General features: G+C 37.2%; 1 pseudogene; it reads left to right on the forward strand.

The window, feature by feature from the left end:
* Positions 1-3,089, forward strand: part of LOC118895359 — a 26,438-nt pseudogene extending 23,349 nt beyond the window's left edge.
* The last annotated feature ends 2,806 nt before the right edge of the window (positions 3,090-5,895 follow it).

The following is a 5,895-nucleotide window of genomic DNA, read 5'->3' on the forward strand; positions in this document are numbered from 1 at the left end:
ATAAAGACTGGGAATTTCCCCAAACTGATGTCAGACGCCAAACCACAGATCCAGGAATATCAGAGAAAACCAAGCAGGATAAATGGCAAGAAAGCCCTTAAGCTAGGCATATCTTTTTCAAACTACAGAAAACTAAAGGGAAAGAAAAAAATCCTGAAAGAAGCAAGAGGGGGGGAAAAAAACCCATCTTACCCACAGAGGAACAAAGATAAAAACTGCCTTCAACTTCTCCTCAGAAACCATGCAAGCAAGAAGAAAGTAGAGTGAAATATTTAAAATGTTAGAGATTTCTACATATATCATGTAAATTCTCGGATCTTTAGTTCCACTGATGTGGTAAAACTATTTCTAACCCTCTTCATCACCTTCTGTCCTCTTCTCCCTGCCCTTTCTCTCACTTCCACCCCAGGCACCAGGGGAAGGGGTCGGCCGACTCAGACATTTGATGGAAGGAGGAGAGGCTGGGGAGGAGGTGCTAAGGACTAGCTACAGGGAGGGGCAAACTTCCGCTTCTGAGACAGACATTCTTTTGTCATCTCAAGTCAGGGAGAAGAAGAAAAAGAAGCAAGGATGGGGAGGGAAAAGGCAATATTTTGAATCTCTATACAAAACTATAAAATTCATTTCTGCTTTGGAAAGGTGGAAAAGACATTTTACCTCTATCTGATAGAGAGCACGAACCTCCAAGAGGGTAAATATGGCATTGGAAATATTAAAGCAGAAGTTAATTTTGCAATTCCTCTTATTTTTGTAAAAACAACAACAACAAAAGCTGAGCACGAGGAATTTGAAGACTTAGAGAAGATTCATATGTTGTACCATTGTTTCATTTCTGCCTGGTTCTTAATACCCAGTGAATTAAAAGGCCAGTTTTAAATGCAAAACAAAAACAAAAATAAAACAAACAAACAAAAAATTGTTGAGAGAAAAAAAAACCCCACCAACCTAGAAGTCTGTAACCTGTGAAATTATCCTTCAAAAGTGAAGGAGAGAAAAAAAAAAAAAGTGAAGGAGAAATAGACTTTCTCAGATACATAAAACTTGAGGGAATTTGTTGCCAGGAGATATGTCTTGCAAATGATGTTTTTAAAAGTTTTTTGGCAGAGGAGATGAGGCTCAGAGGCTGCCCCAGCCCCTGCAGGAGAGCTCTGCCTGGGCTCGGGAACATCCTAGCCAGACTCACCTGAGCACAGAGCATCCTGGAGACAGTGAAGCTGCCAGTCACCAGGGAGGCCACCATTCTGAGGTGAAGAGTAGAAAGTGCTTAAAGTTGGGGTAGGGGAGCAGAGGACTTTACTTTCTGCAGCCTGGTGCTAGCCAAGCCCCCAACATACTTCCTGACTAACCTCACCCCACTCCCATGCTAACTTCCTGTAGGTCCCTTAACACTGCCCTTCACTTTGCCTAAAGGGGCAGAAAGAATTCTTCCTCCATTGAAAGGAAGAAGGTCCATCAAGGAGGGGTCATATGCCTGGTTGTCTAGTCAGGTGACAGGCAGACAGCTAGGCCTCTGGAGCCTGATGGTCTGCACGATGGTTCTTTCTAGGCTGGATCCACTTCTAAGTCCCTCTGACCTCTGAAACTTAGGGCCAAGCCCCGCCCACAACGGGAGCCCAAGCATATAAGAATGAAGGTGGGACTATTTCAGGATGACTTCCATCTTGACTTACACTTGAAAAAAATCTTCCAAGTTCAGAAAAATGGGTTCTCAGATTTTCTTGAGTCCTCTGAGCTGTTCCTACTAGCTACCAGCTGCCCCAGATGCCCAGACCAAATCAAAGAAGATCTTGGCTAAACCCTATAAAAAGAATGTGGTGGTGGTAGATGACGTTCACACTCCATTTCTGCTGCCAGGCACCTCATATAAAGACTTGATGACATGTGATTTGGCTAGAGGAGTACTTTTCAGATTTGTTGCATCACACCAGTGTCCCAAAGGAAGTTGCTGATTATATCATCTTTGGCATAGTTATACAGGAAGTGAAAACAAGCAATGTGGCTAGAGAGGCTGCCCTTGGAGATGACCTCTCTGACACATCTCCTGCATATGCTGTCACCATGGCTTGCATTTTTGCTAACCAAACCAGGACCACAGGTGTTGGCTTGATTACTTCTGGCCAGTATGATGTGGTCATGGCAGGTGGTGTAGAGTTCATGTCCTATGTCCCTATTTGTAATTTGAGGAAACGCATGCTGGATCTCAATAAGGCCAAGACTCTAGGTCAGTGACTATCTTTAATCTCTAAATTCAGATTGAATTTCCTATCATCTGAGCATGACCATGTATCACTCTGAAGACTGACTTGCCTCTGCCTTGCTGTTTCTCGACTGGAACAGGGTGAGTACACACTGCACTTGCACAGTCTGGCCAAGAAGGCACAGGATGAAGGACTCCCTTCTGATGTTGTACATCTTCAAAGCACCAGGAAAAGATACAGTTACCAAAGATAGTGGCATTTGTCCTTCTTGAAGTAGATGGCCAAAATAAAACCTGCATTCATCAAGCCTATGGCACAGTGACAGCTGCAAATTCTTCTTTCCTGACTGATGGTGCATCTGCAATGCTGAGGAAAAGGCTCTGGCCTTGGGTTATAACCCGAAGGCATATTTGAGGGATTTTGTGCATTTGTCTCAGGATTCGAAAGATCATCTTTTACTCGAACCAACATATGCTACTCTAAAAGTGCTAGAAAAAGCCGGATTAACAATGAATGGTATTGATGCTTTGGAATTTCATGACGCTTTCTCAGGTCAGATTTTAGCTAATGGTAAAGTCATAGATTCTGATTAGTTTGTACAAAACTACATGGGTTAAAAAAAAGTTGGGTGGCCTCCTTTGAAGACGTTTAACAACTGGGGTGAGTCACTGTCCTTGGGACACCTGTACGGAGACATTGGCTGCCAAAAAGTTATGGAAGGAAGCAGGCCAGTATGGCTTAGTGGCTGTCTATGCAGGTGGAGTGAAGGGCCATGCTATGATAGATAATAGACCAGGAAAAGGTGACTTGGAGTTTCTGTGCAACACTCACACTAGACAAGGCCATTTCAGTACATTACTGAATGACATATATAGTTACTACTTCTCTTAGGAAAACACAATTTGTGGCCTTCTGTTAAACCTTTGCAATTAAACCTTGCTAGTGTTCCGAGCTTTCCAGTAATCATGGTTTACTGCTCTTTCAGGGATTTCTTAGTCACCATAATCTCACACAGTGATATGTTTAAGCAATTGTTTTTGGTCTCTATTTTCATTAAAGATTAAACAAGGGGTTGCAATTTGAGAAAGAGATTAGCTAGGGTTTGGAATCATCTTTGTAATATTGGCAAAAAATACTCATTCATGTTTGTGACCTAAAGATAAATGTTTTCCTATAAAATACAAACGAATGTGCCTCTATCTTTATGGAAAGATAATTCAGAATTTAAACATGACTTAAAACTTACAGTAAATATTAAGATATATAAATACCATATTTGTTAACTGGAGTTAACAAACTCCAGTTCTCTTAAACTGGAGAAGTACTGGGGGAAAAAAGTTCTTTAAAGACAAGGAAAATAATAAAGATCAGAAATTCAGATCTACATAAAGAAAGGAAGAGCATAAAATGAATAAGCAAAAATATAATAAAAACTTTTTTTTTAATTCTTAGTTGACCTAACAGATATTTGTTCAAAAAATAATACCAACAATGTATTTGATTATGTATGCTTATACATATATTTCAAATATATGTATGCTTATGTATGCTTATATATAAGTGAAAAGAATGACAGCAATGATACAAAGAATGAAAAGAAATAATTAGGATTATTGTGTTATTATTAGGTACTCACACTACCCATGAAGTGGTATACTGACATTCAAAAAGGGACTTAAATTATATATGTAAATCCCTATTGCCACATTTATGGCAACCATAAAAATGGTAAAAAGGAGAAGTATAACCTATATGCAAAGAAAGGAGGAAAAATGGAATCATATAAAATGCTCATTTGAAACCGCCAAAGGCATACAAAAAGTGAAAGGCAAAAATAGGAACAAAGAAGGAGAGCATTAAATAGAAAGCAGTAATAAAGATGTTAGATATGAGTCCAAATATATCAATGATCACTGTGAACATCAATGGTCCAAATGCACCAATTAAAAGAAAAAAGATTGTCAGACTGAACCACAAAATAAGACCCAATTATCTGATGTCTACAATAAACTCATTTTAAATATAAAGACACATACAGATTTGAAGTAAATGGCTGGAGAAAAATATATCATAGTAATACTAATCAAAGAAAGCAGAAGTAGCTACATTAATTTCAGATGGAGTAGATTTCAAAGAAAGAAAATTATTAAGGATAAAGAAGGGCATTATGTAATGATAAAGGGGTTAATTTTCCAAGAAGGCATTACAATCCTTAACATGTATATGTCTAACAACAGAGCATCAAACTATGAGAGGCAAAAACTGATAGAACTACAAGGAGAAATAGATGAATCCACTATCATGGTTGAAGACTTCAAATCCCTCTATCAGAAATGGACAGACTGAGCAGGCAGAATAGCAGTAAGGACATAGTTGAACAAAACATCACCATCAATCAACTGAATATAATTGACATTTATAGACTAAATCTTCCAACAACAGCAGCATACACATTCTTTATGAACTCACATGGAACATTACCCAATATGGACCATATTCCTGGCCTAAACACACCTTAAAATTTTAAAAGAAGAGAAATCATATAATGTCTATTCTCAGATAACAATGAAATTTAACTGGAAGTCAATAATAGAAAGATAATTGGAAAATCCCAAAATATGTGGAGATTAAACAACACACTTCTTAATAACACATGAGTCAAAGAAGAAATCTGGAGAAAACTTTTAAATCATTTTTTCCTAAATTAAAATTAAAAAACAACTTATGAAAAATTGTGGGATGCAGCAAAAGCAGTACTTAGAGGGATTTTAGAGCATCAAATGCATATACTATAAAAGAAGAAAGATTTAAAATCAGTAATCTAAGTTTCCATAGGAAGAACCTAAAAAGAGAATAGAAAAAAAAATCCAAAGTTGGCAGAAGAAAAGAAATAGTAAGAATTAGAGCAGAAATCAATGGAATTTAAAACAAGAACTAAATAGATTAGATCAACAAAACCAAAAGCTATTTCTTTGAAAAGATAAAATAAATTGATAAATCTTTAGCCTAGTTGAGAAAAAAAGACAACTCATAAATTACTAATATCAGAAATGAAAGAAGTAGCATCACTACAGACTCTATGGACATTAAAAGGATAATGAAGGAATACTATAAACAATTCCATGCCCACAAATTTGATAACCTAGATTAAATGGGTCAGATCCTTTAAATACATAATTTGCCAAAAATCACACAAAAAGAGAAACAGACAATCTAAATAGCCCTATACTTATTAAATAAATTGAATCGACAATTAATAACCTTCCAAAACAGGAAGCACCAGGCCCAGGTGGGTTCACTGGTGAATTATATCAAATCTCTAAGGAATAAATTGTACAAGTTATTTACAAGGTTTATCAGAGGATGGAAGCAGAGGAAATGCTTCCTAACTCATTCTATATGGTCAGCTTCACCCTAATACTAGAACCAAGCAAAGACATTACAAGAAAAGAAAACTATAGGCCAAAATCTCTCATGAGCATAGATGCAAAAATCCTCAACAAAATATTAGCAAGTTGAATGCAACAATGTACAAAAAGAATTATACACTACAACCAAGTGGGATTTATTCCTGTTAAGCAAGGCAGGTTGAGCATTCAAAAATGAGTTAATGTAATCCATCAATAGGCTAAAAAAGCAAAATCACATGATCATATCAATAGATGCAGAAAAAGTATTTGATAAAATCCAGCCACCA

Source organism: Balaenoptera musculus, chromosome 5 (assembly GCF_009873245.2).
Source record: "Balaenoptera musculus isolate JJ_BM4_2016_0621 chromosome 5, mBalMus1.pri.v3, whole genome shotgun sequence".
Lineage (NCBI taxonomy): Eukaryota > Metazoa > Chordata > Mammalia > Artiodactyla > Balaenopteridae > Balaenoptera > Balaenoptera musculus.